This window comes from Nerophis ophidion, linkage group LG18 (genome assembly GCF_033978795.1).
Source record: "Nerophis ophidion isolate RoL-2023_Sa linkage group LG18, RoL_Noph_v1.0, whole genome shotgun sequence".
NCBI classification, from domain to species: domain Eukaryota; kingdom Metazoa; phylum Chordata; class Actinopteri; order Syngnathiformes; family Syngnathidae; genus Nerophis; species Nerophis ophidion.
In genome coordinates, this window is record NC_084628.1 from 40185332 (window position 1) to 40202306 (window position 16975).

Here is a 16975-nt window from a genome sequence, read left to right on the forward strand (position 1 = left end):
ATACGGACATAAGTATCAGGCTTTGTGGGCCCGCTACAGGAAATGCAAGAAAAATCAACATATACAATACGGACAAAAGTATCAGGCTTTGTGGGCCCGCTTCAGGAAATGCAAGAAAAATCAACGTACACAATGCGGACAAAAGTATCAGGGTTTGTGGGCCCGCAGCAAGAAACATCCCATCCTTCTGGTGGGGGAGGGGGTGCGTAACTCGGTTGGTAGAGCGGCCGTGCCAGCAACTCAAAGGTTCCTGGTTCGACCCCCGCTTCCGCCATCCTTGTCGCTGCCGTCGTGTCCTTGGGCAAGACACTTCACCCACCAGTTCCACACTGGTTTAAATGAAACTTAGATACCGGGTTGCACTATGTAAAAGTGCTTTGAGTCACTAGAGAATAGCGCTATATGAATATAATTCACTTCCCGGTACTATACTAGTATGCAGCGAAGCCTGCTTTTCGGTCAAAACTGTGTCACAAACATGCTACTATATTTATCTTTATGGTTTACGAAAATGTACTCGACATGGGCACAAGTCAGTTTGTGTTACAAGCTGGCAGTGTTATGGTGTTTCTTTGCGACGGCGCGGTGGGGAGGGGGGCTGAGCCGGCGGATGAGGAGCAGACACACACACACAAACATAAAGACACACACAAACATAAACACACTTAAAAGGGAGAGTGCAATAAAGGGAGACAGTGTGAGGAAACACATGGCATTGTCAGCGCCGGAGGGCAGCTTGAGTCTACAAACATAAGACGGGGGCGATGTACTCGCGGACAAAGGCAGGGGCGGCCGGGGTGGCGGAGGCGGGCGGGTGGGCTCGGTGCACCGCCGGCCCGCCCCTTTTTGTCTCAAGTTCACCCAGCTGGAGGGCCGAGAGAGCACGGACCGAGTCGTCTGATGTCGTCTACTGTACTCTGACCTCCCGAGTCCCCGACTTCCTGCCCCGGTTGCAGTGATGTCACAGGCCAGCTGGGGATGTCACGTCCACAAGTCCCCCCCCCCCCCCCCGCCCCACCACCCCGTTTACAACCCCCACGGACCCTACTTCAATGGCTGGTGTCTTGCTGAGGATCGGGACAGCCGACGAAGCACGTAGGAGAAAGCCAGTTCACAAACTTACAGCGAGGTTCGGTCCCTCGGGATGCAGACAGACCACTCCGGACAAGGAGTGCAGGTAGGACCATGATTTAGTACTCGTAAATCAAACACGTAGCAAAAACAGAAGACAAGCAAAGGGAAAAACGTGCCGATCGCACAGGAAGCATAAACTCGGAGACAGGAAATACTAACGCAACTGTTGCATTCAGCAAACAATGAAGCCAGATCAAGTGTGGCGAGCAACGCGAAGAAATAGATCCCTGATTAGTGGTCGGCGGCAGGTGAGCGGGCCGACCACTAACCAGAGGTAGGTGAACCCAATTGATCCCCAAGGAAAACAAAAACAAACCCAGAGGTGCATCAAACAAGAACTAAGGGAGTCCGAAACTTACAGAACATAGCAAAACATGACAATACGGGAAGGCAGTGTGCAGGTAATAAGGTATCTAACACTTAAACCAAAAACAAATAAAAGACAAGTGTCGCTAAGTGCCTCTGAGAAAAGGCATTGAAGCTTAGGGAAGGCTATGCAAAACAAAACAAAAACTAAACTGGCTGGAAAGTAAACAAAAGTAAACGAAAACAGAATGCTGGAGGACAGCAAAGACTTACAGTAGAGCAGCAGACGGCGTCCATAAAGTACATCCCGTACATGACATGACAATCAACAATGTCCCCGCAAAGAAAGATAGCCTCCGCACAACTTAAATAGTTTTGATTGCCAAAACAAAGCAGGTGCGGGGCAAAGTAAACAAATACATAATACTGGACGACAGCAAAGACTTACAGCGTGTGGAGCAGCAGATGGCGTCCACAAAGTACATCCCGTACATGACATAACAATCAACAATGTCCCCGCAAAGAAAGATAGCCTCCGCAAAACTTAAATAGTTTTGATTGCCAAAACAAAGCAGGTGCGGGGCAAAGTAAACAAACACAGAATGCTGGACGACAGCAAAGACTTACAGCGTGTGGAGCAGCAGACAGCGTCCACAAAGTACATCCCGTACATGACATGACAATCAACAATGTCCCCGCAAAGAAAGATAGCGTCCGCACAACTTAAATAGTTTTGATTGCTAAAACAAAGCAGGTGCGGGGCAAAGTAAACAAACACAGAATACTGGACGACAGCAAAGACTTACAGCGTGTGGAGCAGCAGACAGCGTCCACAAAGTACATCCCGTACATGACATGACAATCAACAATGTCCCCGCAAAGAAAGATAGCCTCCGCACAACTTAAATAGTTTTGATTGCCAAAACAAAGCAGGTGCGGGGCAAAGTAAACAAAAACATAATGCTGGCGACAGCAAAGACTTACAGCGTGCGGAGCAGCAGACGGCGTCCACAAAGTACATTCAGTACATGACATGATAATCAACAATGTCCCCGCAAAGAGAGATAGCCTCCGCACAACTTAAATAGTTTTGATTGCCAAAACAAAGCAGGTGCGGGGCAAAGTAAACAAATACAGAATACTGGACGACAGCAAAGACTTACAGCGTGTGGAGCAGCAGATGGCGTCCACAAAGTACATCCCGTACATGACATAACAATCAACAATGTCCCCGCAAAGAAAGATAGCCTCCGCAAAACTTAAATAGTTTTGATTGCCAAAACAAAGCAGGTGCGGGGCAAAGTAAACAAACACAGAATGCTGGACGACAGCAAAGACTTACAGCGTGTGGAGCAGCAGACGGCGTCCACAAAGTACATCCCGTACATGTCATGAGAATCAACAATGTCCCCTAAAAGAAAGATGTCGTCCGCACAACTTAAATAGTTTTGATTGCCAAAACAAAGCAGGTGCGGGGCAAAGTAAACAAACACAGAATACTGGACGACAGCAAAGACTTACAGCGTGTGGAGCAGCAGACGGCGTCCACAAAATACATCCAGTACATGACATGACAATCAACAATATCCTCGCAAAGATAGAAAGGGTCCGCACAAATTAAATAGTTTTGATTGCCAAAACAAAGCAGGTGCGGGGCAAAGTAAACAAACACAGAATACTGGACAACAGCAAAGACTTACAGCGTGCGGAGCAGCAGACGGCATCCACAAAGTACATCCTGTACATGACATTACAGTCAATAATGTCCTCGCAAAGAAACATAGAGTCAGCACAACTTAAATAGTTTTGATTGCTAAAACAAAGCAGGTGCGGGGCAAAGTAAACAAACACAGAATACTGGACGACAGCAAAGACTTACAGCGTGTGGAGCAGCAGACAGCGTCCACAAAGTACATCCCGTACATGACATGACAATCAACAATGTCCCCGCAAAGAAAGACAGCCTCCGCACAACTTAAATAGTTTTGATTGCCAAAACAAAGCAGGTGCGGGGCAAAGTAAACAAAAACATAATGCTGGCGACAGCAAAGACTTACAGCGTGCGGAGCAGCAGACGGCGTACACAAAGTACATTCAGTACATGACATGACAATCAACAATATCCTCGCAAAGATAGAAAGGGTGCGCACAAATTAAATAGTTTTGATTGCCAAAACAAAGCAGGTGCGGGGCAAAGTAAACAAACACAGAATACTGGACGACAGCAAAGACTTACAGCGTGCGGAGCAGCAGACGGCATCCACAAAGTACATCCTGTACATGACATGACAATCAACAATGTCCCCGCAAAGAGAGATAGCCTCCGCACAACATAAATAGTTTTGATTGCCAAAACAAAGCAGGTGCGGGGCAAAGTAAACAAATACAGAATACTGGACGACAGCAAAGACTTACAGCGTGTGGAGCAGCAGATGGCGTCCACAAAGTACATCCCGTACATGACATAACAATCAACAATGTCCCCGCAAAGAAAGATAGCCTCCGCAAAACTTAAATAGTTTTGATTGCCAAAACAAAGCAGGTGCGGGGCAAAGTAAACAAACACAGAATGCTGGACGACAGCAAAGACTTACAGCGTGTGGAGCAGCAGACGGCGTCCACAAAGTACATCCCGTACATGTCATGAGAATCAACAATGTCCCCTAAAAGAAAGATGTCGTCCGCACAACTTAAATAGTTTTGATTGCCAAAACAAAGCAGGTGCGGGGCAAAGTAAACAAACACAGAATACTGGATGACAGCAAAGACTTACAGCGTGTGGAGCAGCAGACGGCGTCCACAAAATACATCCAGTACATGACATGACAATCAACAATATCCTCGCAAAGATAGAAAGGGTGCGCACAAATTAAATAGTTTTGATTGCCAAAACAAAGCAGGTGCGGGGCAAAGTAAACAAACACAGAATACTGGACGACAGCAAAGACTTACAGCGTGCGGAGCAGCAGACGGCATCCACAAAGTACATCCTGTACATGACATTACAGTCAATAATGTCCTCGCAAAGAAACATAGAGTCAGCACAACTTAAATAGTTTTGATTGCCAAAACAAAGCAGGTGCGGGACAAGATAAACAAACACAGAATGCTGGACGACAGCAAAGACTTACAGCGTGCGGAGCAGCAGACGGCATCCGCAATTTACATCCCGTACATGACATGACAATCAACAATGTCCCCTAAAAGAAAGATAGCGTCCGCACAACTTAAATAGTTTTGATTGCCAAAACAAAACAGGTGCGGGGCAAAGTAAACAAACACAGAATACTGGACGACAGCAAAGACTTACAGTGTGTGGAGCAGCAGACGGCGTCCACAATGTACATCCCGTACATGACATGACAATCAACAATGTCCTCTAAAAGAAAGATGGCGTCTGCAAAACCTAAATAGTTTTGATTGCCAAAACAAAGCAGGTGCGCGGGGCAAAGTAAACAAACACAGAATGCTGGACGACAGCAAAGACTTACAGCGTGCGGAGCAGCAGACGGCGTCCACAAAGTACATCCCGTACATGACATGACAATCAACAATGTCCCCGCAAAGAAAGATAGCGTCCGCACAACTTAAATAGTTTTGATTGCCAAAACAAAGCAGGTGCGGGGCAAAGTAAACAAACACAGAATACTGGACGACAGCAAAGACTTACAGCGTGTGGAGCAGCAGACAGCATCCACAAAGTCCATACCCTACATGACATGACAATCAACAATGTCCCCGCAAAGAAAGACAGCCTCCGCACAACTTAAATAGTTTTGATTGCCAAAACAAAGCAGGTGCGGGGCAAAGTAAACAAAAACATAATGCTGGCGACAGCAAAGACTTACAGCGTGCGGAGCAGCAGACGGCGTACACAAAGTACATCCCGTACATGACATGATAATCAACAATGTCCCCGCAAAGAGAGATAGCCTCCGCACAACTTAAATAGTTTTGATTGCCAAAACAAAGCAGGTGCGGGGCAAAGTAAACAAATACATAATACTGGACGACAGCAAAGACTTACAGCGTGTGGAGCAGCAGATGGCGTCCACAAAGTACATCCCGTACATGACATGATAATCAACAATGTCCCCGCAAAGAAAGATAGCCTCCGCAAAACTTAAATAGTTTTGATTGCCAAAACAAAGCAGGTGCGGGGCAAAGTAAACAAACACAGAATACTGGACGACAGCAAAGACTTACAGCGTGTGGAGCAGCAGACGGCGTCCACAAAGTACATCCCGTACATGTCATGAGAATCAACAATGTCCCCTAAAAGAAAGATGTCGTCCGCACAACTTAAATAGTTTTGATTGCCAAAACAAAGCAGGTGCGGGGCAAAGTAAACAAACACAGAATACTGGACGACAGCAAAGACTTACAGCGTGTGGAGCAGCAGACGGCGTCCACAAAATACATCCAGTACATGACATGACAATCAACAATATCCTCGCAAAGATAGAAAGGGTGCGCACAAATTAAATAGTTTTGATTGCCAAAACAAAGCAGGTGCGGGGCAAAGTAAACAAACACAGAATACTGGACGACAGCAAAGACTTACAGCGTGCGGAGCAGCAGACGGCATCCACAAAGTACATCCTGTACATGACATTACAGTCAATAATGTCCTCGCAAAGAAACATAGAGTCAGCACAACTTAAATAGTTTTGATTGCCAAAACAAAGCAGGTGCGGGACAAGATAAACAAACACAGAATGCTGGACGACAGCAAAGACTTACAGCGTGCGGAGCAGCAGACGGCATCCGCAATTTACATCCCGTACATGACATGACAATCAACAATGTCCCCTAAAAGAAAGATAGCGTCCGCACAACTTAAATAGTTTTGATTGCCAAAACAAAACAGGTGCGGGGCAAAGTAAACAAACACAGAATACTGGACGACAGCAAAGACTTACAGTGTGTGGAGCAGCAGACGGCATCCACAATGTACATCCCGTACATGACATGACAATCAACAATGTCCTCTAAAAGAAAGATGGCGTCCGCAAAACCTAAATAGTTTTGATTGCCAAAACAAAGCAGGTGCGCGGGGCAAAGTAAACAAACACAGAATGCTGGACGACAGCAAAGACTTACAGCGTGTGGAGCAGCAGACGGCGTCCACAAAGTACATCCCGTACATGACATGACAATCAACAATGTCCCCGCAAAGAAAGATAGCGTCCGCACAACTTAAATAGTTTTGATTGCTAAAACAAAGCAGGTGCGGGGCAAAGTAAACAAACACAGAATACTGGACGACAGCAAAGACTTACAGCGTGTGGAGCAGCAGACGGCGTCCACAAAGTACATCCCGTACATGACATGACAATCAACAATGTCCCCGCAAAGAAAGATAGCCTCCGCACAACTTAAATAGTTTTGATTGCCAAAAGAAAGCAGGTGCGGGGCAAAGTAAACAAAAACATAATGCTGGCGACAACAAAGACTTACAGCGTGCGGAGCAGCAGACGGCGTCCACAAAGTACATCCCGTACATGACATGACAATCAACAATGTCCCCGCAAAGAAAGATAGCGTCCGCACAACTTAAATAGTTTTGATTGCCAAAACAAAGCAGGTGCGGGGCAAAGTAAACAAAAACATAATGCTGGCGACAGCAAAGACTCACAGCGTTTGGAGCAGCAGACAGCGTCCACAAAGTACATCCCGTACATGACATGACAATCAACAATGTCCCCGCAAATAAAAATAGTATCTGCACAACTTAAAAAGTTTTGATTGTACGTGCGGGGGAAAGTAAACAAAAACAGAATGCTGGACGACAACAAAAACTTACAGCGTGCGGAGCAGAAAGTAGCATTTTTTTTATTACAGTAAAACCCACTTTAAATATAGAGTAATGATACAATATAAAACACAACGTTTTACAGTATGAAAGAACAAGCATGAATTTTTACTTTAAAAACAAACAAACAATGGTAACGTTGTTTCCATTCCATTTAATTTAATTCCATGTAATTCCTTATTCAACTGCAAATATTACGGGCAGTTTTTAACAATACAATCTAAATATTTGGTATTGTACAGCGTACATAAAAATGTATACACATGTTTTGTATATATATATATATATGGCCCTAGTGTGTGAATGTGAGTGTGAATGTTGTCTGTCTATCTGTGTTGGCCCTGTGATGAGGTGGCGACTTGTCCAGGGTGTACCCCGCCTTCCGCCCGATTGTAGCTGAGATAGGCGCCAGCGCCCCCTGCGACCCCGAAAGGGAATAAGCGGTAGAAAATGGATGGATGGATATATATATATATATATGTATATATATATATATATATGTATTTGTGTGTGTATATATATATACACATATATATATATATGTATATATATATGTATATATATTATGTATACACATGTTTTGTTTGTGTATATATATATATATATATATTTATTTGTGTGTGTGTGTATATATATATATATATATTTATTTGTGTGTGTGTGTATATATATATATATATATTTATTTGTGTGTGTGTGTATATATATATACATATATATACGTGTACATTTTTATGTATGCTGTACAATACCAAATATTTAGATTGTACTGTTAAAAACTGCCTGTAATATTTGCAGTTTAATAAATAATAAATAAAGAATTACATGGAATTAAATTAAATGGAATGGAAAAAACGTTACCATTGTTTGTTTGTTTTTAAAGTAAAAATTCATGCTTGTTTTTTCATACTGTAAAATGTTGTGTTTTAAAGTGGGTTTTTACTGTAATTAAAAAAAAATGCTACTTTCTGCTTCACACATTGTAAGTTTATATATAGACTGTATATATATACACATATATATATTCATACTGTATATTATTGACTGTTAGAAGCGGCCCTCTGTGGCCAACCAAGTGGCCCTCAATGAAAAGGACATTTACAGGCCTTGTTTGGAACATGAGATTCACATAGAAGTTTCCATACTAAGAGTTTTATCAGAAAAAAATCTTACTGTACGTCCATTTATATTTCAGTTTTCATCCATTCTTTCTTGTCCATCACGTTACACCAGCAGGAAATAATACATGCATCTCATGGAAATTGTACAAGCTTACAAGCTTTTTTTGTGTAAATGATGGAACATTCATCCAATGTGCTCTTTGAAAAAAAAAAAGGCATTAAGCCTGGGAGAAAGTGACGTGACAGATTCATGGTTTGATGTGACCACAGCGCTCTTAAAACGACTTCGAACCTTGAATGAAGCGGCAGAAGGTTTCTGTTCTGCACCAGCAGAGGGGAACGTGCCGCCTTTGAACATAAACATGTTTCCTCTGGTAACCTGACATCGACATGGCGGATCATTTGTGTGCATTTCTCTCGGAATAGTGAATAATTAAAGCAGACAAGTGTTTTTTTTTTTTTTTTTTAGAGAGAACTTAGTCTCAAGTGGTGGTGCAAGCTTGACTTGAGTTACGTGAGACATAAAGTACATCTTCACACAGCAAATGTGGAATGCTTCAACTTTGAGGGCACAATAAAACATTTAACTCAGGGGTCACCAACCTTTTTGAAAGCAAGAGCTACTTCTTGGGTACTGATTAATGCCAAGGGCTACCAGTTTGATACACACTTAAATAAATTGCCAGAAATGGCCAATTTGCTCAATTTACCTTTAGTAAATAAATCTATATATATATATATATATATATATATATAAAATGGCTATTTCTGTCCGTCATTTTTTTTCCTTTCACGGAAGGTTTTTTGTAGGGAATAAATGATGAAAAAAACACTTAATTGAACGGTTTAAAAGAGGAAAAAAAATGAAAATAAAATTGGGAAACATAGTTTATCTTCAATTTCGACTCTTTAAAATTCAAAATTCAACCGAAAAAAATGAGGGAAAAACTAGCTAATTTGAATCTTTTTGAACAAATTTAAAAAATAATTGATGGAACATCATTAGTAATTTTTCCTGATTAAGATTAATTTTAGAATTTTGATGTTTTAAATAGGTTAAAATCCAATCTGCACTTTGTTAGAATATATAACAAATTGGACCAAGCTATATTTCTAACAAAGACGAATCATTATTTCTTCTAGATTTTCCAGAAGAAAAAATTTAAAAGAAATTCTAAATAATTTGAAATTTGTGAATTATATTTATATAGCACTTTACTCTAGTGACTCAAAGCGCTTTACATAGTGAAAACCAATATCTTAGTTCCATTTAAACCATTGTGGGTGGCAATGGGTAAAGTGTCTTGCCCAAAGACACAACGGCAGAGACTAGGATGGCGAAAAGCGGGAATCGAACCTGCAACCCTCAAGTTGCTGGCACGGCCACTCTACCAAACGAGCTATACCGCCCGTTTAAATAAGATTTAAATTTGATTTCACAGATTTTCTAGATTTGCCGGAATAATCTTTTTAAATTGTAATCATAATAACTTTAAAGAAATATTTCACAAATATTCTTCGTCGAAAAAACAGAAACTAAAATGAAGAATTAAATTAAAATGTATTTGTTATTCTTTACAAAAAAAAATACTTAAAGATTGATTTAAATTGTCAGGAAAGAAGAGGAAGGAATTTAAAAGGTTAAAAAGGTACATGTGTTTAAAAATCCTAAAATCATTTTTAAGGTTGTATTTTTTCTCTAAAATTGTCTTTCTGAAAGTTATAAGAAGCAAAGTAAAAAAATAAATGAATTTATTCCAACAAGTGAAATGTGGACTCGTCTGGCCACAGAACATATTACCACTTTGCATCAGTCCATCTTAGATGAGCTATGGCACAGTGACTTCTGGGTGTTGTTGATAAATTGTCTTTCTGAAAGTTATAAGAAGCAAAGTAAAAAAAATAAATGAATTTATTCCAACAAGTGAAGACCAAGTCTTTAAAATATTTTCTAAAAATAATTTGAAATGTGGACTCGTCTGGCCACAGAACATATTACCACTTTGCATCAGTCCATCTTAGATGAGCTATGGCACAGTGACTTCTGGGTGTTGTTGATAAATTGTCTTTCTGAAAGTTATAAGAAGCAAAGTAAAAAAATAAATGAATTTATTCAAACAAGTGAAGACCAAGTCTTTAAAATATTTTCTTGGATTTTCAAATTCTATTTGAGTTTTGTCTCTCTCAGAATTAAAAAATGTCGAGCAAAGCGAGACCAGCTTGCTAGTAGATAAATAAAATTTAAAAAATAGAGGCAGCTAACTGGTAAGTGCTGCTATTTGAGATATTTTTAGAACAGGCCTGTGTTGGTGACCCCTGATTTAACTGGACCACTTAAAGTTGACAAACCCACATTTTTAGCACACAATATTAAGTACATTGCAATGTTTGAATCAGGGCTGCCCATTAGGGTGTGTCAGTCCATTGCAAAAACTTTTTTTTTTTACCAGTGTGTTACATGGCCTTTCCTTTTAACAACACTAAGGAGACACATTTTTGAACTGGAATTCTTCCCCATTTTTGCTTGATGTACAGCTTAAGTTGTTCAACAGTCTCCGTTCTCATACTTTAGCCTTCATATTGCAGCACACACGAAGCCACGCTGTTCTAACACCTGCTTGGCATCGTCTTGCTGAAATAAGCAGGGGCGTCCATGATAACATTGCTAGGATGGCGACATATGTTGCTCCAAAAGCTGTATGTACCTTTCAGCATTGATGGTGCCTTCACAGATGTGTAAGTTATCCATGCTTTGGGCACTAATGCACCCCCATACCATCATACATGCTGCCTTTTCAACGTTGCGCCCAGAACAGTCCGGATGGTTCTTTTCCTCTTTGTTCCGGAGGACACGACATCCACAGTTTCTAAAAATAATTTGAAATGTGGACTCATCTGGCCACAGAACATATTACCACTTTGCATCAGTCCATTTTAGATTAGCTATGGCACAGTGACTTCTGGGTGTTGTTGATAAATAGCTTTGGCTTTGCATAGTAGAGTTTTAACTGGCACTTAGCAATTAACTATAGTTACTGACAGTGGTTTTATGAAGTGTTCCTGAGCCCATGTGGTGATATCATTTACACACTGATGTCGGTTCATAATGCAGTACCGCCTGAGGGATCCACGGTCTGTAATATCATGGCTTACGTGCAGTGATTTCTCCAGATTCTCTGAACCTTTTGATGATATCACGGAGTGTAGATGGTGAAATCCCTAAATTCCTCGCCATAGCTGGTTGGGAAAATGTGGTTCTTAAACAATTTGCTCAGGCATTTTTTTGACAAAGTGGTGACCCTCGCCCCGTCCTTGTTTGTGAATGAGTGAGTATTTCATGGAAGCTGCTTTTATACCCAATCATGGCACCCACCTGTTCCCATATAGCCTGTTCACCTGTGGGATGTTCCAAATAAGTGTTTGATGAGCATTCCACAACTTTCTCAGTCTTGTTTGCCACTTGTGCCAGCTTTTTTGAAAGGTGTTGCTGCCATCAGATTCCAAATGAGCTAATATTTGCAAAAAATAACAAAGTTTACCAGTTGGAACATTAAATATATTGTCTTTGCAGTCTATTCAATTGAATATAAGTTGAAAAGGATTTGCAAATCATTATATTTAGTTTTTATTTACCATTTACACAACGTGACAACTTCACTGCTTTTGGGTTTTTGTACATCCGCGATAAGTCTGAATAAATTTAAATTCCACCAGAACAAATTCTGTTCGAACTTCCACTGACTGACGTTGAATCAGAACACCGCTCATCACAATGTAAGTCGGACACAGTTTGTCAGGAGAGAAGCGAATACGTGCGAGCCCACAGGAACCCCCATGTAGACTCTGGACACCACAAACACTGCGATCCCTCTGGGACCCCCTGCTGCCTCGCCATGAGCCCACCCAGTCCTTTGCAGCTTGATGTTTTTGGGCCACAAATACACACACACACTTTAATATCGGATCATGTTTCAGTCACGCACACACACACACACACACACACACACACACGTTTTTGTATGTCTTACCTTCTTAGGACCACCCTTTCTAGAAATATAAATATTTGTATTTACAACATTAATAATATATACATACTATGCAAATATAAAAAGGTAAGCTTTTATTTATTTATTCATTTTTAATATTTTGTTTGTGTATACTGTAGCCTTTAAATAGACTCCCTTTTTAGACCAGTTGATCTGCTGTTTCTTTTCTTTTTCTTCTATGTCCCACTCTACCCTGTGGAGGGGGTCCAGTCCGATCCGGTGGCCATGTACTGCTTGCCTGTGTATCGGCTGGGGACATCTCTGCGCTGCTGATCCGCCTCCGCTTGGGATGGTTTCCTGCTGGCTCCGCTGTGAACGGGACTCTCGCTGCTGTGTTGGATCCGCTTTGGACTGGACTCTCGCGACTGTGTTGGATCCATTGTGGATTGAACTTTCACAGTATCATGTTAGACCCGCTCGACATCCATTGCTTTCCTCCTCTCTAAGGTTCTCATAGTCATTATTGTCACAGACGTCCCACTGGATCATTATTGTCACCGATGTCCCACTGGGTGTGAGTTTTCCTTGCCCTTATGTGGGCCTACAGAGGATGTCGTGGTGGTTTGTGCAGCCCTTTGAGACACTAGTGATTTATGGCTATATAAGTAAACATTGATTGATTGATTGATTGATTGATTGATTGGTTTTAAATATTTATTATTTAATTCACGTTATTACAGTATGTCTCCATATACATATTTATGTATTTATTTCTATACATTTTAGCCAAAGAGGGCACATTTAATTTTCTTACACACACTTGTTATTTCATATGTTGGCCAGAGGGGGAATCACTTCAAATTTTTACACACACTTGTTATTTCATATGTTGACCAGAGGGGGGTGCACTATTAAAACCAACACACAGTCAATTTGAAAAATCCCTCCTTTTTGGGACCACCCTCATTTTGATAAGGGGGGTTGCCCACATCTGAGGTCCTCTCCAAGGTTTCTCATAGTCAGCATTGTCACTGGCGTCCCACTGGATGTGAATTCTCCCTGCCCACTGGGTGTGAGTTTTCCTTGCCCTTTTGTGGGTTCTTCCGAGGATGTTGTAGTCGTAATGATTTGTGCAGTCCTTTGAGACATTTGTGATTTGGGGCTATATAAATAAACATTGATTGATTGACCACCAGGGGTGCAAATGAGATCTGTATTTATTTTTTTTTTCGGTAGTGTGCTTAGCTGCCGTCTTGTTTTATCATATATTGCTGCTTTTGCACCTGTCAATGTTTACTTTTGTATGCACATTAAATCAACAAAAAAAATCCTGACTTTGGAGCAATGTTCACGGACTCTGGTATTTGGCTGTCTATTAGATGCAATGGTTTTCTGTTCACACCTCCTCATATGGAAGCTACCTTTGCTTGATGTCTCAAGAAGGGTAGAAATACAAGAACACACAGACACACACACACGGGTCCTTCTAAAAACACACACACGTCCTTTCTTTCTTTGAAGGACGAGGAAAGGCTCACACAAACACGTAAACAAAGCGGGATTACGTCAGCTGACTTTTCCCAAAGCGTCCCTCCCAACTCATCCGAAGCCAGAGCCACGTGTTAGCCCCGCCCCCTTCTCTATGCTCCGCCCCTTAACCCTACCTGATTGTCTGCTTGTTTTCTCCGGAGGCTTGCGGCTTCCGTTCCCAGGCTGGGAGCTTGGAGGTGTGGGACACAACAAGTCCAGCTCCTGATACTTCCTGTAAATGACAAGACAGAAGATGGGAAGATGGATAACTTGGTAATTATCATGATGTGTTCTTGCTTGCCATGGGTGCTGATTATTTTCACCTGCCTCTGATTAGTGTTCGGGTAGCTCACCTGCTTCCGGGCACTAATCAGAGAGTTATTTAATCCTGCTTTCCGCCACAAACCGACTGGCGGTTTTGTTTGCTCAGTGCAACAAGTTAGGTGTGTTTACCTTTTGATCGACTGAGCTTTTACTTTAGCTTCCCGTAGCTTCCCGTGCTATCAGCATGCTTCCTATATTTCTGTATCCCTGCCTGGCTGATTTATGGTAAATAAATCATTGTCTTACCTGCACGGTGCCTCCGGGGTTCCATCTGCAGTCCCGACATTACAGTAATATTGTTTGTTGTTTTTATGGGCCATTTATAATATTACAGGAAAACATTATATAACATATATATATATATATATATATATATATATATATACATATATATATATATATATACGTATATATATATATATATATATATATATATATATATATATATATATATATATATATACGTATATATATATATACGTATATATATATATATATATATATATGTACATAATATATATATATACGTACATATATACATCTATCTATCTATCTATCTATCTATCTATCTATCTATCTATCTATCTATCTATCTATCTATCTATCTATCTATCTATCTATCTATCTATCTATCTATCTATCTATCTATCTATCTATCCATCTATCCATCCATCCATCCATCCGGCTTTCCCCTGACAGTTTGTCTATGTTTTAGTTTTTTCCTCTGCATTTGTCTGTTTCCTCTGTGTTTAGTATCTCCTGTCTTTAGTTCCTGTCCAATGCTCTTATTTTGTCAGCTTCCTGTCTTGTTCCCTGAGTGCTGTGTTCCTCCTCAGCTGCGGCTGATTGGCACCTGGCCACACCTGTTGCCAATCAGCCCGCTCCTATTTGTACCTGCTTTGTCTCGTGTCAGTTGCTGGATCATTGTGCTGTCGCTGCCACATGTCACTCTTGTCGTGCTAGCTGTCATGTCGTTTTGTTACAGCTACTACCTGTCGTGCTGCATTTTGTCCTGGCCGTCGTAGCGGTCAGCTGTTTCTGTTAGCATTAGTTATTTCCAGTTTTTCTGTTTGCTATCCACTAGCTTCCATGCTAAAGTTCCTTTTTGTTTTCTAGATTCCAGTGCTAGCTCCCTTAGTTTGTTATTCCGCCCACGTGCGTTCTTTTTTGTTTGTGCTTGTTTAGTTTTAATTAAATCATGTTTTCTTATTCTATGCCTGCCTCCGTCTCTGCATCTTGGGGTTCGTCAACAACAAGTAACTCTGACACCATCCATCCATCCATCTTTATGAATACCCCCAATTCGGGTTTTACGGAATACCGGTACTAGTATAGTATTGCGGTACTAATGAATCAAAACAACGGTACTATACTCTGTCGGATAAGTACCGGTTCCCCAGCATCATGTCATGTCGTCGTGTCGTTGTGACATTGCTGGTTTTACGAGCAGAGGAGCATGTTCGGCAGCGCACACACACAGAGTACTTACAAGCAGACACAGTAGTGTAGATGGAAAAGGGAAGAACGGACGCATTTTGGTGTAAAAAGTAAAGATTAAGGTGAAGTTATAACACTGAAACACCCGCCAGCAAACATCCATCCACAGTCGGCAGTGTTTTAACCAATTCTAATTGACAAATACAGTAAGTTTCTTACAAGTAGTGTTATCACTGGAGGACGAGGAATAGCTAAACATGCTTCACTACACACCGTAAGAGGATACAATAGCTCACCGCCATCACAATGTAAACAAACACCATGGGTGGCTCTACACCTGACATCCACTGTAATGATACCAAGTGCAGGAGCGTATATACTCGATACTACTATGATTACATCTGTATTTTTTATCGTCAACATTTTTTTAATCCTTTTTTCAATATTCACATTATGTTTATAAGGTCAGTAGATATGTATCTGGACACATGAGGACTTTGAATACGATTATACCTTTACTATTTTGTTAGATCCACTATGGACTGGACTCTCACTATTATGTTAGATCCACTATGGACTGTACGCTCACTTTTATGTTAGATCCACTATGGACTGGACTCTCTAACTATTATCATAGATCCACTATGGACTGGACTCTCTCACTATTATGTTAGATCCACTATGGACTGGACTCCTACACTATTATGTTAGATCCACTATGGACTGGACTCTCACTATTATGTTAGATCGACTATGGACTGGACTCTCACACTATTATGTTAGATCCACTATGGACTGGACTCTCACTCTATTATGTTAGATCCACTATGGACTGAACTCTCACTATTATGTTAGATCCACTATGGACTGGACTCTCACACTATTATGTTAGATCCACTATGGACTGGACTCTCACTATTATGTTAGATCCACAATGGACTGGACTCTCAAACTATTATCATAGATCCACTATGGACTGGACTCTCTCACTATTATGTTAGATCCACTATGGACTGGACTCCTACACTATTATGTTAGATCCACTATGGACTGGACTCTCACACTATTATGTTAGATCCACTATGGACTGGACTCTCACTCTATTATGTTAGATCCACTATGGACTGGACTCTCACACTATTATGTTAGATCCGCTGTGGACTGGACTCTCGCTATTATGTGAGATCCACTATGGACTGGACTCTCACTATTATGTTAGATCCACTATGGACTGGACTCTCACTATTATGTTAGATCCACTATGGACTGGACTCTCACTCTATTATGTTAGATCCACTATGGACTGGACCCTCACACTATTA

The 16975-nt window shown here is 41.1% G+C and overlaps 2 long non-coding RNA genes across 2 annotated transcripts in view; one reads left to right on the plus strand and one right to left on the minus strand.

Moving 5' to 3' along the window:
• Nucleotides 1-16975, minus strand: part of LOC133537197 (uncharacterized) — a 61248-nt gene that overhangs the window by 6875 nt on the left and 37398 nt on the right. Inside the window, exon 2 of the long non-coding RNA XR_009802617.1 lies at nucleotides 14027-14124. This is a non-coding gene — a long non-coding RNA (uncharacterized LOC133537197). The remainder of the gene's footprint in view (nucleotides 1-14026; nucleotides 14125-16975) is intronic.
• The window catches only part of LOC133537195 (uncharacterized), a 75281-nt gene continuing 59400 nt past the window's right edge, over nucleotides 1095-16975 (plus strand). Inside the window, exons 1-2 of the long non-coding RNA XR_009802615.1 lie at nucleotides 1095-1177; nucleotides 14054-14165. This is a non-coding gene — a long non-coding RNA (uncharacterized LOC133537195). The remainder of the gene's footprint in view (nucleotides 1178-14053; nucleotides 14166-16975) is intronic.